Below are 16130 nucleotides of genomic sequence, written 5' to 3' on the forward strand. Positions count from 1 at the left end.
GGTGCACAAATGACTAATGTTCCGGGGAACTGTCAGAAATAACCAATTAAACACTAGGTAAGAGCCAAGTTTTTAGTCTCCTGAATGGGAGGAGCTCCTCCAGTTGTCTCAGCTCCAATGGAAGCTTGTTCCATAGTCGGGCAGCGGAGATACTGAAGGCTCTACCTTCAGTTTTTATTTTTTTTTAATCTTGGCTCCCTCACCATTCTAGCTGAGGAAGAACGGGGGCTTCTCTCAGGCACATACCAAGCAAATTTCTTCTGTATTCGTTTCGGTCCAAACCCATGCAAGGCTTTGAATACTATGTATCGGGAGCCACTGCAGCTCCGTCAGCCGCAAAGGAAGAGGAGCATCTTGACCTCCCCAAAGCTAGTTTAGCTGCTATTGTTCGAATCCTTTGAAGCCTCTCCATTAAATATCTTGGGGATTCCAGTAACAAGGCATTGCAATAGTCCAATCTACTTAAGATGGTACTTTGCACTACCAGTGCCCGAGCATGAGCTGGCAGGAGCAGAATAATTTTTTTAAGGACTCTAATGATGGCGAAGATGCTACTCACGGTTTTATTAACCTGTGATTCAAGAGTCAGCTTATTATTAAACATGATACCTAGGTTACGAACCTTCTCGACAGGCATCAGTGGGCTAACAGGAGCTAGTGGCCAGAAGTTCAAGGGAAGCACAGGAGTGGCCTTCCCTACTGGGCAATAGAGAATCTCAGTTTTATCCGCATTAAATTACAGCAAATTCTCCCTCAATCATGTAGACTGTTTTCCCTCTAAGGAGAGAATAAGTTGAGTGTCATCCGCATAATTTACAATATTAATATTATGCGCCCTTAAAACAGTAATCCGAGGTCTCAAATGTTAAATAAGATCGGGCTGATCGCGGAGCCCTGAGGAACGCCATGAGCGATGTTCGTAAAGTCAGACTGATAAGAGAGGAAGAGCCACTGCCTGTCTCCTATCTGAAAGGAAAGATTGAAACCAGCACAAAGCCGTGCCTGCAATTCCCACTTCTTTGAGTCTCTTCAAGAGAGTAGTATGGTTGACCGTGTCAAATGCGGCATACAGGTCAAGCAGGATGAGTACCACCGCTTGACCTCTGTCTGCACGCATAGGAAGCTCATCCAACACGGTCACCAGGGCGGTCTCTGTAACGTGGGCAGGGCGGAACCCAAATTGCACCTCTAGGATTCCATTAGTTTCCAAATAATTAGAGCGATCTACTAACCAGGTGTTCCGCAATTTTCGCTGGATAAGGTAGCAAGGAGATCAGCCTGTAACTTTTCGGGCAGGTTGGATCCATGTTGCCTTTTTTAGAAGGGGTGTCACCAGTGCCCGTTTCCAGCGGGTCGGTACTACTCCGCTAAGAAGTGACTGATTGCAAATAAGGCGGAGTGTAGGTAACAGTTCTTATCCCAACTCTCTCCAAATTTTATGAGGTAATGGATCCAGAGGTGATCCCGAGGAAACACCCAAGTCTACTTTACCGAATTCCTCCACCGATTGTATCTCAAAGTAATTTAAGGTATTCCTGGTCTCTGTCTCAGTATCCCTTTTTTTTTTTTTATTGTCAGTTGGGTCACCACCATTATGACCACAAAACTGTCTTCTACCTTTCGTTGCTAAATGTCCCTCCCGAGGCCATCAACGATGGCCTTAATTTTGTCATTGTAAAACATCGCAAGACTGTTGCAGAGGTCCTGAGTAGGTAGCGTCTGGTTCTTAGCACAATCAGGGCTGATCAAATTATTCATTATTTTGAAAATGCTTCTGGTACTATTAGGAGCGTTCAAAATAGTATTAGAGAAATACTCAGCTTTTGCGGTATTTATTTCTTTTTTATAACTAGCAATCACGGTTTTCCAGGCAGATTTATCCTTAACTATGTACGCCCTTCGCCACTTCCTTTCCGCCTGTTTGCATTCTAATTTCAGATTTTTTAGTTTGTCATTGAACCAGGGGGCCGAAGGTCTGACCACTCTCTTAAACTATTTTAATGGAGGAACCCGGTCCAGTGTAGATGTAATCTGTGTACATGGAGTAGCATAATTCTCCTCAACATGCAACATGTCTCTCTGACATAAAGTAGCCATCAAGATCAAATACCGGGAAAGTACTTCCCTTCTTATGGAGGGACTTCCAGTCTCTACTGACATAATTTCTTGTTTCTCTGGCTGCCTGGCTCTTAAGTTTCAGGTTATATACCTGAAATTTAATCAGATAATGATCGGACCAACCCACAGACAAAATATCTAGCACTCCTAATACCTGTCCCCCCCTCGAAGATTAAATCTAGCGTATGTCCTTGTTAGACCTGGCACCGTTGGCGTGGGTCTCCCTTCAATTTTTCGCTGTTGTCTCCTCTGTTTTTGCTGGTAATAGATGCTCTGGGCGCTGTGCCACTGCCATTCAGTGCCACAGAGCGAATGCTCCCTGTGTAAATATGACGTGAATTGGTATATCCATGATTGGCTTATTTGGTTTACCTGTTAGTCCCTAGTAGCGTGGCCTGTGTGTGCCCAGGGCTGGTAAACCAAATGCTGCTGGTGGGCCTGCAGCGCTGGTTTGCGCCACCCACAGAAGCAGCTTGTAAAGTGTGTCTCAGACCTGCCACTGCAGAGTCTGTGTGCAGTCCAGAACTGCCATCTTGGCTGTGAAGTGCACCCACTTCCCAGCCCCTGAACCTTCCCTTGGCATCATGTAAGCCACCCCTCTGGTAGGGTGCATTGTATGTGTAAGGTAGGACATGCCCTGGTGTGTGTAGCATGTCCTGGAAGTGAATTACACCCAATTTAGTTTTTCACTACTGCAAGGCTACCTGTTCTCCATAGGCCAGAATGGGAAGCTTGGCTATTACATTCTATAATCCTAACTGACCCAAAGAACATGGTAGAAAAACGAATTTAGTATGCCTGGAATCAGAATATTAAAATACATCTTTTAGTGAAGTTTATTTTTATATTCTGTGTTTGAAAATACCACTTTTAGAAAGTAGGTATTTTCTTGCCTAAGCCTTCCAGTGTGCTCTGCTGTTATGGGTATTGGCTGTCTGGTTTTGGAGGGACAGGGCAGGCTGAGTCAGACCTGGGTTGAATAGAGGGATCTGCATTGGAGTATAGGGAAGGGTAGCTCCTTGACCTGAATAGGGCTGTGCCTGGCGAGGTGAATGCTGGCTCCACCTCCCACTGTGCGTCTGATGGCAGACCCCCTCTTTCTGAAAGGAAGGATGCAGCCTAGTAAACAAAGTGCTCCAGGGCGGGGCAGAACTGGTTCTGGCTGGGTTCAGTGACTTGTAGCTTCTGAGAACAAAGACTTTTGGGGTATAAATATCTGTACTGAAACCCCTACAATTTTTATTGCTCCTGGATAACAAGAAGAACCTCTGTCAGTGTAACTGAAGGAATCTGCAGGAGGTGACTGTTCTTGTGCTTGTGTGCTGTTTCTTTGATTGGCCTGCAGTGGTTACTACTGGACTTGGAAGAAGAGGAAAAGGACTTTGAAGGAACTTTTATTTTATCTTGCTACAGCAATCACCCAAGGGCTAGACGAGAGCTAGCCTCCTGCTGGAGTCTCAGGCACATCAGACTCCACCATCAGCCTCCTGTTTCCTCCCAGCAAGGATTACTATCTGCCGGTGAGGCTCCTGTGAGTTCCAGAGCCTCTAGTTCTACTCCAGAGAAAAGAGTGCTGAAAATCGTCGCTAACGCCCGTCTGCGAGCTGCCGCAGCTGAAGCGCGTACGAAAAATCATCGCGCTGCTGCCGCTGAGTGCCCGCTACAGGAGATCGCATCACATGTTTGCGGGCTGCCAAAGGCTCACTAACCTCAAGATCGCATCGCATGTTTGCGGGCCTCCAAGTGCTCGCTAACCAAAGATCATCGCATCGAGCTCATCACTTCACGATATCGCAGCGCGGACGCCGAGCAGCCGCCATTTTTATCGCATAGCCTCAGGATCGTCGCTCCCTCGCGGAGCGCCATTTCTTTTCATCGCAACAAAATCGCACACGCAACAGGTTCGGCGCATCATGCTCCCTTGCGGTAAGGATTTCAACGCATCGCCGGCTTAGTGTGGAAAAGTTTGTTGCATTGTCCTGCACACAGATCAGCGCATCATCCTCCCTTGCGACAAGGATTCAACGCATCGCTGGTCACGCGTGAGGAAAATCATCGCCACAGCTCCTTAGCGTCATTTTGGTTGCTTTGCTACAGAATCCAGGTGTTTTGTGAGTAAAAGGGTCGCAGAGACCACTGCCTTGAACTGAACTCCTCTTTGCACACTTTGAACTATTTTTGCAGCCTTTCAAGAGTAACCCTATTTTTGTAGTATTGTGGATTTTACTGTTAATGGTCTTGTGTTCAGTCTATATATAAAGATACTTATTTTTATAACTACTTATGTGGTGTCCCTTTGTAGTGTTCCTCACTGTGTTACTGTGTATGGTCATAAATGCTTCACATACTGCCTCTGAGATAAGCCTAGCTGCTCGTGCTACGTTACCACAGGGTTGAGCAGGGGTTATCATAGGGTGTAGCCCGCTTACTCTGACTTAGGAAGAAGGGTCCCTACTTGGACAGTGGCCAGCCATTGCCAACTAGAGACCCCCATTTCTAACATTGGTGGTCAGCGGTGAGGATCTGGACTTGCATTTATGATCGCATACAGTAATAATAGTGTACACTACTAGTGAGTGCAGACCATAACGTAACCACATACATTTTTGAGATTTGGATGGTCAGAGGGACCTAGAGGCCCTCCTACTTGTTTTAAGTGTGGTCAAGTGGGCCACAGATACTTTGATCCACAGTGTCCTCAAAGGGATTCTCCTGCACCACCGCATGCACCACCCCGCTAGCTTGCTAGTGTAGCCCTGGGAGGGGAAGAGATGGGTGCCCAAGGAGGGTGGGATCCCGTAGAATTGACCCATGTCTCACTAGGAGACTTTGAGATGGTCCCTAAGCCTGCACTGCCTGATAACACTAAAAAGTACAGGCAGTGGGTGACCATCAATGGCCATAGAGTGAAGGCTCTAAGAGACACAGGAGCCTGTGTAACTGCTGTCAGCAGGTTGGTGTCCAAAGAGCAGGTTGTCCCCCGTGCATTCTACCCAGTAGTGTCCGCAGACAACTCGGAGCCAATGTGAGGTGGCTCAGGTTCCCTTTGAGTGGGGGGGGGGGGGATCTCAGGAACTCTTCAGGTGGCTGTGATGCCCGCCATGCCTGTAGACTGTCTGTTGGGCAATGATTTCGAGAACTCCCCGTGGGCTATGGTGGAGAGGAAATCTCACTTGGAAATGTTGGGTCTGCCTGAGTGGGCGTGTGCTACCACTCTGTCCATGGCAGCCAAGGAGGGTGTTGAGAAAGACCTGGAGCCTGAGAGTATGGCCCAGGTCCCTGCCTTCGAGAGAAGGGGCAGGGGGCGTGGGAAGCCGGCCTCTTTGGTTCCCACGGCCCAGGAGGGAGCAGACCCTGAGGGGATGCCCTGGACCCTACCGGGGAGCAGAGTGCCAACCTGGGGGACCTGCCTGAGCTGACTCATTGGCAGCAGGAAGGAGGGCCCACCAGGGAGGAGTTATGTGAGCAGCAAAGAGTTTACCCTTCTCTTGAGGGTATGCGGCGACAGGCTGCAGCCCAGGCAGCAGGTGACATGTCTGCTCCGCATCTGATTTATTGGGAGAACAGTCTCCTGTATAGCGAGCCTAAGGCTGCTGAGCCGGGGTCAGCCCGTGTGCTGGTGGTACCCGAGTGCTCCAGAGCCTTCCTACTGGGGTTGGCTCATGACATTCCATTGGAAGGACATCTGGGACAGACCAAGACCTTTGAGAGGCTGGCAACCCACTTCTATTGGCCCCAGATGCGCAAAAGCTCAGATACATATTGCAGAACCTGTGAGACTTGCCAGGCAAGTGGGAAGAGTGGGGGAAGATCAAGGCCCCACTCCAGTCCTTTCCACTGGTTAGTACCCCATTCAAACGAGTGGGCATTGCCATTGTGGGGCCTCTGGACCCCAAGACACCCATGGGCAACAGGTACATCCTGGTCTTGGTGGACCATGCCACCCGGTACCCTGAAGCCATCCCACTCAGGACATTGACGGCCCCCGTGGTGGGACGTGCACTGATGAGGATATTCTCCTGTGTGGGGTTCCCCAGAGAGGTGGTATCTGACAGGGGGACCAACTTAATCTCCCAGTATATGAAGTCTCTGTGTAAGGAGTGTGGGGTAACTTATAAGTTCACCACCCCTAAGGTAATGGTCTGGTTGACAGGCTCAACCGAACCTTGAAGGGCATGATCATGGGCCTAGAAGAGCCCCTGAGGCGTAAGTGGGACGTCCTCTTGTCATGCCTGTTTGCCTACTGTGAGGTGCCACAGAAGTCCTTAGGGTTCAGTCCCTTTGAACTGCTCTATGGCCATCCGGTAAGAGGGCCTCTGAATCTGGTGACGGAAGGCAGGGAGCAATCTCCCAGGAAACATCCCCAAGGTGTATTTAGCTAAATGTTGGCCTTCAACAATCATCGCGCTGCTGCCCCTGAGTGCTCGCTACAGGAGATTTTCGCATCGCATGTTTGCGGGCCTCCAAGTGCTTGCTAACCAAAGATCATCGCATCAAGTTCATCGCTTCACGACATCGCAGCGCGGACGCTGAGCGTCCGCCATTTTCATCGCATCGCCTCAGGATCGTCGCTCCTTCGCAGAGCGCTATTTCTTTTCATCGCAACAAGATCGCACATGCAACAGGCTCGGCGCATCATCCTCCCTTGCGGCAAGGATTTCAACGCATCACTGGCTTAGCGTGGAGTAGTTTGTCGCTTTGTCCTGCACACAGATCAGCGCATCATCCTCCCTTGCGGCAAGGATTCAACGCATCGCTCGTCACACGTGAGGAAAATCATTGCTACAGCTCCTTAGCGACATTTTGGTTGCTTTCCTACATAATCCAGATATTTTGTGAGTAAAAGGGTCGCAGAGACCACTGCCTTGAACTGATCTCTTTGCACACTTAGAACTATTTTTGCAGCCTTTCAAGAGTAACCCTATTTTTCTAGTATTGTGGATTTTTACTGTTATTGGTCTTGTGTTAAGTCTATATATAAAGATACTTATTTTTATAACTAGTGTGGTGTCCCTTTGTAGTGTTCCTCACTGTGTTACTGTGTATGGTCATAAATGCTTCACACACTGCCTCTGATATAAGCCTAGCTGCTCGTGCTACGTTACCACAGAGTTGAGCAGGGGTTATCAAAGGGTGTAGCCCGCTTACTCTGACTTAGGAAGAAGGGTCCCTACTTGGACAGTGGCCTGCCATTGCCAACTAGAGACCCCCATTTCTAACAGTCCTCCTTTACGTGTTGGTTCAACAACCCACTGATATAGGTTAAAGCCTTCACATGATTGGAGGAGATTGCTGTAACTGGAGTCTAGAGTTCCATTTAGCCAAAGATTAAAATCACCCAGAACCACTAATCTGGCATGTGTAGCTGCCATATTGTTGATAGTCTCAATCAGAGTCTGCTGTTGCTGTACACTAATAGCCCCTGGAGGTCTATAGCAAACAATCCCAGTCAATACATGACCATTAGAATCTTTTATCGCAAATCCCAATATTTTAACCCCCTCTATCACATCAATATCTAGTGTCTCCAAATTCCATGTTTCTTTGAAGATCACACCTACTCCTCCCACTCGTTCTGGGTTTATGACAGACTTTATAGCCCGGCGGACATGCCAATCCTGGTTCAAGGTCACATTCTAAGTGTTTCCAAGTTTCCGTCATGAATAAAATATCCAGTTTGTGGGATTCCAGGGTCAGTTGATTCTCCCCATAATGCTTGGGCAAGGATCTTACATTTAATAGCCCACAAGTAAGGTGGTCTTGTTTTACGAAATCTGATTTGGGGTTCATGGTCTCCTCAAATGTAAACTCTCCCTTCCCCTTTCCAGACTCATCTATGTTACAGAGTTCGATACTCGAGTATCGTAGAGGGCGGCTGAATCCGTTATTTTCACAAAATGGCCCCAAACGGGCAGCATGGCTGGCGCTGTGCGCATCCGGTACGCGGACAAGCGCAGACGGACTTGCCTTTGGCGCGCCGGCTGCGCGCGTCCGCTGTGCGCCCACGCCAGTGTGTCCATTTGTAGCTGAGGGACAAGTAAGACTATAGCGCTAACTTCCAAGATGGCGGGTCCGCTCTAACCGACGGACACCGCAAGTCTATAATCAGGCGAGAACCGAACATTAGTGGTGAGAAGCACACTTCTAAAAACAAGGATTACAGTTCTATTTAAAAGTATAATAAATTAAAATAAATCACTAAGCTATGTGCAAATTCGCAATATGTAATTTCTTAGCAGCTCCCCGTGCAACATACATCAATTACACAGCAATGTTTGTCTCTTTCACTACTTTGATAGACCCAATGTTCTCGACAGCAGGCTTGCAACGACGATCATAAACGATGCCTGGGACCTCGACAGAAGCTTCGGCGTTGGGAGCTCTGTCGACGTGTGCTCCTGTCAACTATTGTTTTTCCAACTACAGTTCTGTGACTCTTGCTTCGTCGACGATACTTTCGGCCTCACATCCATCTGCGCTTAACGTCAACGGATTTACAAAAAGCCCAGTAGACTACTTTTACATCTGCAGCATCTCACTCTAAGCAAAGCTCTTTGCAGGAAATATTACCAGTGCCTACCTCTCCTAGTAAGGTACCCACTAGCCCTCCGGAACAACTTTTTGATTATGATGAAGAGGCAGATAATAAGGTAATGTTTGGTGTGACATACAGACTAAACGGTCTGTTTTTTTTTTATATGATTTTAAAGAACAAAGACATGTTTGTGCAATTCTCATAGTAGACTTCATATAGGAGGAAGGCGTGAAAGTAATGCGAAAACTGGCCTCCATTCCAGCTGTTTTACCTAAGTTGGAAAAGAAATACAATGCACCCGACAACTCTCCTGCCTGCCTCATCGGTCAGCTAAAACTGGATTCTGTAATTTCATGCAGCTCAGCGTTGTGCCGGAAATCCAGCTTCAACCCGGTCTTCTCCTCTGGATAGGGATGGGAGATGACTTGACACTATTGGAAAAACATTCTCTACGATGGCAGCGAATTTGCTCACAATCTTGGGTAGATTTGACTGCCAAATGTGGTCGGTTCATTTCACTATTTATCGATCTTTTTGCCTGAAGAGTCAAAAGCGGAAGCAAGGAAGATCTTTCAAGAGGGGGAAAGGATCTCCGCAGAAATAATTGGTTGTGCAGTAGACGCTACAGTTTTCCGCCAATTAGCTGGAGTGGCTGTATTAAGACGACAGCGATGGCTGAAGGCGACTTATTTTGGCCAGGAAGTGCAAACAAATATCAATATGCTTTATGAATCCCTGTTTGGTCAACACATTAATGAAGCTCTACAAGCAATTAAAGATACAGACACTGCAAGATCGCTAAACACCCTGCAATTTCAAAACCAACCCTTTAGTGGCGCTCGAGGCCGGGGCACCTCTTCCTTTTGCGGAGGTTAAGACCAGTAGAGACAATTTCAGACTTAAACAGGGACAATCCAGATACTCCACTGGAAAACGACAGCAAAAATCATGCAAACAGCCACCTTCTGCCTCCTATAAACACCATAGAGGAAAGAGATCCTTCAGTGGTAGAAACACCTCAAAGAAGCATATCTTTAGTGCCAGCCACAACTCACACTTCTTGCCTAGATGTTAGTGGAAAAAGTTCCTGCTTCCTTCCCAAATGGTCCAAGATGACAACGGACAGATGGGTTCTCAATGTAGTTTCCAATGGACACATATTGGAATTCAAAAAGATTCCTATCAATTGCACACCTCGATGTCCTCCTCCTTCCCATCTAACAGAGCTGCTATCGCAGATGAACATCATGTTGCGCAAGGGAGCGATTGAAGTGGTAAGAAGAGTGCAAAGAGGGAGAGGATTTTATTCAAGATTTTTCCTCATATTGAAAAAATCAGGAGAATGGGAACCTATCTTGGACCTTCGCCACCTCAGCAAGTTCCTAAAGAAACAAACATTTCGTATGCCTTCTCTTAAGGAGGTGCTACAACTCTTGAATCAAGGAGATCACATGATGACCTTGGATCTTCAGGACCCCTTATTTTCACATCTCCATCCATCCCAAACACAGGAAATCTTTGCGCTTCAGGGTGGCCGGCGCGGATCATCAGTTCCGAGTCTTGCCTTTCGGCCTTCGCTCAGCGCCTCGAGCATTTTCCAAGGTATTAGCCCCATAGCTGCTCACCTACGACAAGCAGGAATTCAAATATTTCCATATCTAGAAGACTACCTTATAAAAGAAACTTCATCAACAATGGCAAACAAGCATATACAAAGGTGCTTATCTCTATTCCATACTCGAGTTATTAATCAGCCTTCAAAAATCTCAACTAATGCCCTCAACTGCCATAATGTTTTTAGGAGCAACTATCATTACCCTGCAGGCAAAACCCTTCGCCTCACAGGAGAGACAGGAAAAGATAAGCAAACTGGCAGCTCTCATCCTTTCAAGAAAATCCATTTCAGTTCGAAAGTACCAGTTGCTACTGGGAATTCTTTTCTCCTGCATTCTCCTCATTCTCAACTGCCGGTTGCGCATGAGACCAGTACAGGAAGAACTGGATAGTCAGTGGTTACAGATCTCCGGCTCCTTCGAGGATGTCATTGGAATCACACCATGAATGAGGGATGCTGTTCGATGGTAGACCCAAGCCCCAAACGTGTCCATAGGCTGCTCATTCCTGATCGACTTACCACAATATGTCATTACAACAGATTCCCCCCTCAAGGGTTGGGGAGTGCATTTACTGGGCTTTGATGGTCGAGGGCAAGTGGGACACCCAACAAAGTTCTCAACCTGTTGGAACTTAAGGCCATCTACCTGGCTCTAAAGTTTTTCCTTTCAAAGATTTCAGGGGCATCCGTGCTAATTTGATCCAACAGTTCTATAAGTGTGCACTATCCAATCAAAGTGGAACAAGATCAACTGCACTGTCTCTGCTAGCTCACCAAATATGGAAATTGGCAATTCAACAAAACCTAAACCTCACAGTGAAACACGTTCCGGGTGTATCCAATGTACTTGCAGACTCCCTTAGCAGGATAAGCTCCGTCAGTCATGAGTGGGAACTGCACTAACCAACTCGGGACCACCTCTTTCATCTGTGGGACAAACCAAATTTAGATCGGTTTGTGACCAGCAAGAAACGCAAATGCCAGTACTTCACCAGTTGCCAACCCCAAAGTTATTGTGGGGTAATGCGTTTTTGATCGAATGGTCGAAGATATATTCCTACGCTTTTCCTCAGATTCTTTTAATCCCAAGGGTAATCATGAAAATGAAGTAGGAACCTTGTCGTATCCTGCTCATTGTATCCAGGTGGTCCCACCAGTTCTGCCCCCCCCCCTGAAATAGTGTGAACCCAATCAGTTACGACCAATCCTGAACCTTTTGACGATAAATCAGGGCCAGGTCTGCCATCCAGACCCGGCATCTCTTCGGTTATCGGCGTGGCTCCTGAACACTGAGTTTGCCGGTTTAGTCATCTCTTCTGATTGCCGGGAGGTCCTTCTCTAATGCAAGAACAAAGTCCACAACTAAAACATACCAACTCAAATGGAAACGATTTTGCCACTGGTGTTCAAACTTCTGAAGTACATCCCCTTCAGTCACCACCAGAGCAAATACTTCCATATCTCCATCATTTAGCAAGATCCGGTCGTTCTCATTCTTCTATAAAGGTGCACCTCGCCTCAGTATCCAGATGTTGACGAGATAATTGTGCACTGTCACTCTGCTCCCCAAGAATCATAAAAGTTTCTTAAAGGATTATTTAGGATGTTTCCACCAGTCAGGCTTCTGCCACCACCCGGGCATCCCAACGTTGTGTTAGCTCAATTAATGAGAAAACCATTTGAGTCCTTTCAAGGGCTGAGCTAAAATACACCACATGGAAGACCTCTCTTCTCCTAGCGCTTAGACGAGATACAAGCTTTCACTATTTAACAACCTTTCCTTTCCTTAAATTCACAGAAGAGTGTGTAATCATTTATACTAATCCATCTTTTATCCCTCAAGTCCAGTCGGACTTTCATATAAAGGAGCCAGTCATTTTAGAAAAGTGTTTCCCAAATCCGTGAACACCGGCAGAGGGATCTTTACAGACCCTTGATCTGAAGAGATGTATCAATTTCTATTTGCATAAGACTAAGCATACGCAAGTCAGACCAACTCTTTGTAGCATATGGCAACATCTGAAAAGGATACCCTGTTACTAAACAGACTATAGCACAATTGAGATAATCAGCCATGCAGTTTTGCCTTAACAAGCAGGCAAACCTTTATCTTCTACAGCGTAAGCCCACTCTACCAGAGCTGTCCCCTCAACAGCTCTTTGCTGTTGTGCCCATACAGCAGATCTGCAGAGCAGCAACCTAGTCAGCAGGCACACTTTTACTCTGCATTACTGGCTCGATTCTGCAAACAACGCGGATGTAGCTGTGGGACAAGCAGTTCTCCAAAATCTCTTTCATTAAGATGAGCCTCTTTCACTTCTCACCTTCCTATATGATTGCATTTTAACCTATTTATAGAGCTAAGACTTAATAGATATTTGACTTGAGCATATCCATGTTGGGGTGGAGATATGTTTTATTTTTTTGCAACATGCTATGCATTAGTCCGCCATCTAGTGGTTGGGTCCGGAATTGTAGTATTTCTTTTCTTTCCTTTTTTTTTTGTTTTTGTTTTTGTTGGTGGACGTCGACGTACCACCATTTTGGTGTCATTCAGTGACGTCTACGGGCTGCCTCTGGAAGCTCCCACCTTTGGTCGCCATCTTGAGATTCTTTTTTTCCACCGTTGGGTCTGGATCGATATGGAAGGAGCTCCCAAGATTGGAGAGAAGAATCAACTTGCAATTTCAATCCAAAACGACTGGAGATCGGCAAAAAACCAAATCTTCGACGATCAAAGAATGCACATGCAGGGGGCTCCCTGTGCGTGGTAATGGACAACACACCATTCAAGTTTTGCAAGAACTGTCACCACAAGTACGAACAGGAGAATCAGCATCCAGTCTGCAAACTTTGCCTTCCACTGGATCATCAAACTGAGGACTGTAACGTGTGCTCCGATTTCACCCCAAAGACGTTGAGGGTGAGAGAAAGGCAGCGTCGAGCCAAATGCAACATGCAAGGCCAAGGACCACCGCCATTGCTGCGAGACCTGGGCGTCTCCAGTGAGGAGGAAGATAACGTCTCCGAAGGGCCAGTAGGCGACGAGGACAGAGATGTTTCCGTCGTGGAGGTCGAGAAGAAGACTTAGAAGGAGGTAAGGGCCGTCGACCTAAAAAAAAAAAACTAGAAGAGTCTCGAAAATCAGACTCCAGACTTTCAAAGAGAGCCTCGGCATCAAAGCACTCTGCGACCTCAGCTGCATCCAAGCAAAAACACACAATAGGATCCTTGGATTAGGACTCCGTAACGGCAAAGACTCTCCAAGACAAAGATGTTGAAAAGCAGTTTGGAAAAGGACGCCTCTGCGTTGAAAAAAGAAATGCACAAGCAAGCATTGCTGACTGGATCGGCATCTACAAGCGGTAATCCGAAAGTCTCGACGTCAAAACGCACGTAGCTGAGATGGAGAAGAAAAGGAAGAGGCTCAAAGCCGAAATGGCTAACATTTTACAATGTAAAAAAGACTTCGACGAAAGCTTGAAACAATTCAAGATACTGCCGAAAACAACAGGTACTGAAGGCGAAAAGCTCGTCTAACTACTACCGCCGACCACTCCTGAGCCAATCGAAGAGGAAGAATCATTCTTCGGAGTAGACGTCGAAGATGACTAACAAACATGCTGAATCAGTGATCTCGGAGAATCAAGACCTCCAATGGCAAGATCTCGACGCTGAATCACTGGAGGAGGCTGTGGAAACATATCCTTCGAGGCCATCACCCCTAGGTGACATTGGCATGTATAACCAGGTCATTAAAAAAGCAGCAGAAACTTTTGGAGTTGAGCTGGAGGAAGAAAAACCGCAATCATGTTTTTTATTAGAGTCTTTGATGCCAACACAATCAAGAAATCAATTCCTTCCGTTGCTGCCAAGTGTACTGGATCAGGGAAAAGAGGCTATCACACCAAGAGCAGAAAAGAAATATAAGCACTGCTCTAAAGACCCTATATACATCAGAGGGTCTGTACCAGCTGACTCTAGTCTTACTTCCACAGTAAGGAAAAGAGCAAATGTACCAACAACAGTGGGAGCACCTCCTGACAAAGCAAGAGGATGGACCTTGTAGGGAGGAAGGTAGAAAGAAGTGCATCAAATCAATGGCGCGTAGCTAATTCCAGTGCATTGCTAGACAGACATGCTTATCAACATTGGGAGGAGGTTGGAGAGTAGTTAAAGAATCTACCTGAACAATTCCAAAGAAGAGCTAGCCACTTGGTAGAACAGGGTAAAAACATTGTGAATACAAGTCTAAAATCGGCCCTAGATGCTGCAGAAACATCAAGCAGACAAATGATGATTGGTATCACAGAAAGGCACGCATGGCTGACTATACCATTCAATGGGGGAACAACTGTTTGGAAGTGCAGTGGATGAAAAACTAAGGCAGTTAAAGAAGGACAACAAGACGGCTAGATCCATGGGTGCGCTACAATTCAGAGGCATGCGTAGAGGCACACCATCAAGGAGACCACCAGGGAGAGGTACCCCCCAACCTGCTACCTCACATCAAAGTTACCAGCAACCATACCAAGGGGGCAAGGCCAGGGTCAGCAGCAGGGACAGCAGCAGAGCTGGCAATACCAACAAGGAAGGCAATACTTTCGAGGGCGTCCCTGTGGCAGACGACAGCTACAAAGAGGTGGACAACAAACCTCTACTAAGTGACTGCACTCAAAAAAAGGTACACTCACGGAGAACAGCAGTGAGGGTACACACAGGAAAACAACATATACAAAAACCTGCCAGTTTACAGTTCCTCCAGTATACCGCTCCAGTAGGAGGCAGACTAAGATTTTTCCTGCAAAAATGGAAGGAAATAACCACAGGCAAATGGATTTTAAACATAATACAGTACGGTTACTGCATAGAGCTGAGGAAACAACCTCCAAACAGGAGACCAAAGTAAAAGACACATTTAAAAGCAGAATTATCTAACCTAGTAAAAGCGGTGCAGGAACGCCAAGGGAAACATGCAATAGAGCACGTACCACACAAAAGAACGGGGTATATTCAACATACTTCCTAATTCCAAAAGTAGACCGAACATTACGACCAATATTAGATCTAAGGTTTCTAAACAAATTTATAAAGATTCAAAATGATTACAATGCAAGAGGTGCTACCTCAATTGCAAGAAGGAGATTACATAGCCACAATAGACTTGAAGGAAGCATACTTGCACATCCCGATGAACAAAAAACACAAGAGGCTGTTAAGATTTCTGGTGAACAAAAGACACTACCAATTTAAAGTACTGGCTTTCGGTCTAAAACCTGCACCAAGAGTGTTTACAAAGTGCCTAGCAGCAGTGGTAGCACATCTCAGAAGGAAGGTTTACCCCTACTTGGCTGACAGGTTAGTAAGAGCAAACTCTTACAGTCTATTCAAACAGCATATACAACAGGTGATAGAGACACTTGTTCAACTGGGATTCTTCATACATTGGAAGAAATCATCACCAGAGCCATAACTCATAAATGTCGTCTTAGGTGCAGAGATAAATACAGTGTTAGGGAAAGCATTCCCAAGTGAAAAGAGGTCAGCCTTATTGAAGGAGAGTCATCTATACCAGAAGGGGCATCATCTGACAGTGGGGAAATTACTAGGAATGATGGCCTCATGCATTCATTTAATTTCCATCATTTGTCTACACATGAGACCATTTCAGGAATGGCTCCAGACACAATGGTCACATGCAACAGGGAGTTCGGACGATCTAGTGGTTGTCACACAGACAGTTCATAAGGAGATGGCATTTTGGAACACAACTAACATAGCACAGGGGATACTTTTCACACCACCAACTGCAACAGTGACCATAACAGATGCGTCCCTAATAGGATAGGGAGCACACATGAA

The sequence above is a fragment of the Triturus cristatus genome, chromosome 3_1 (genome assembly GCF_964204655.1).
Source record: "Triturus cristatus chromosome 3_1, aTriCri1.1, whole genome shotgun sequence".
Lineage (NCBI taxonomy): Eukaryota > Metazoa > Chordata > Amphibia > Caudata > Salamandridae > Triturus > Triturus cristatus.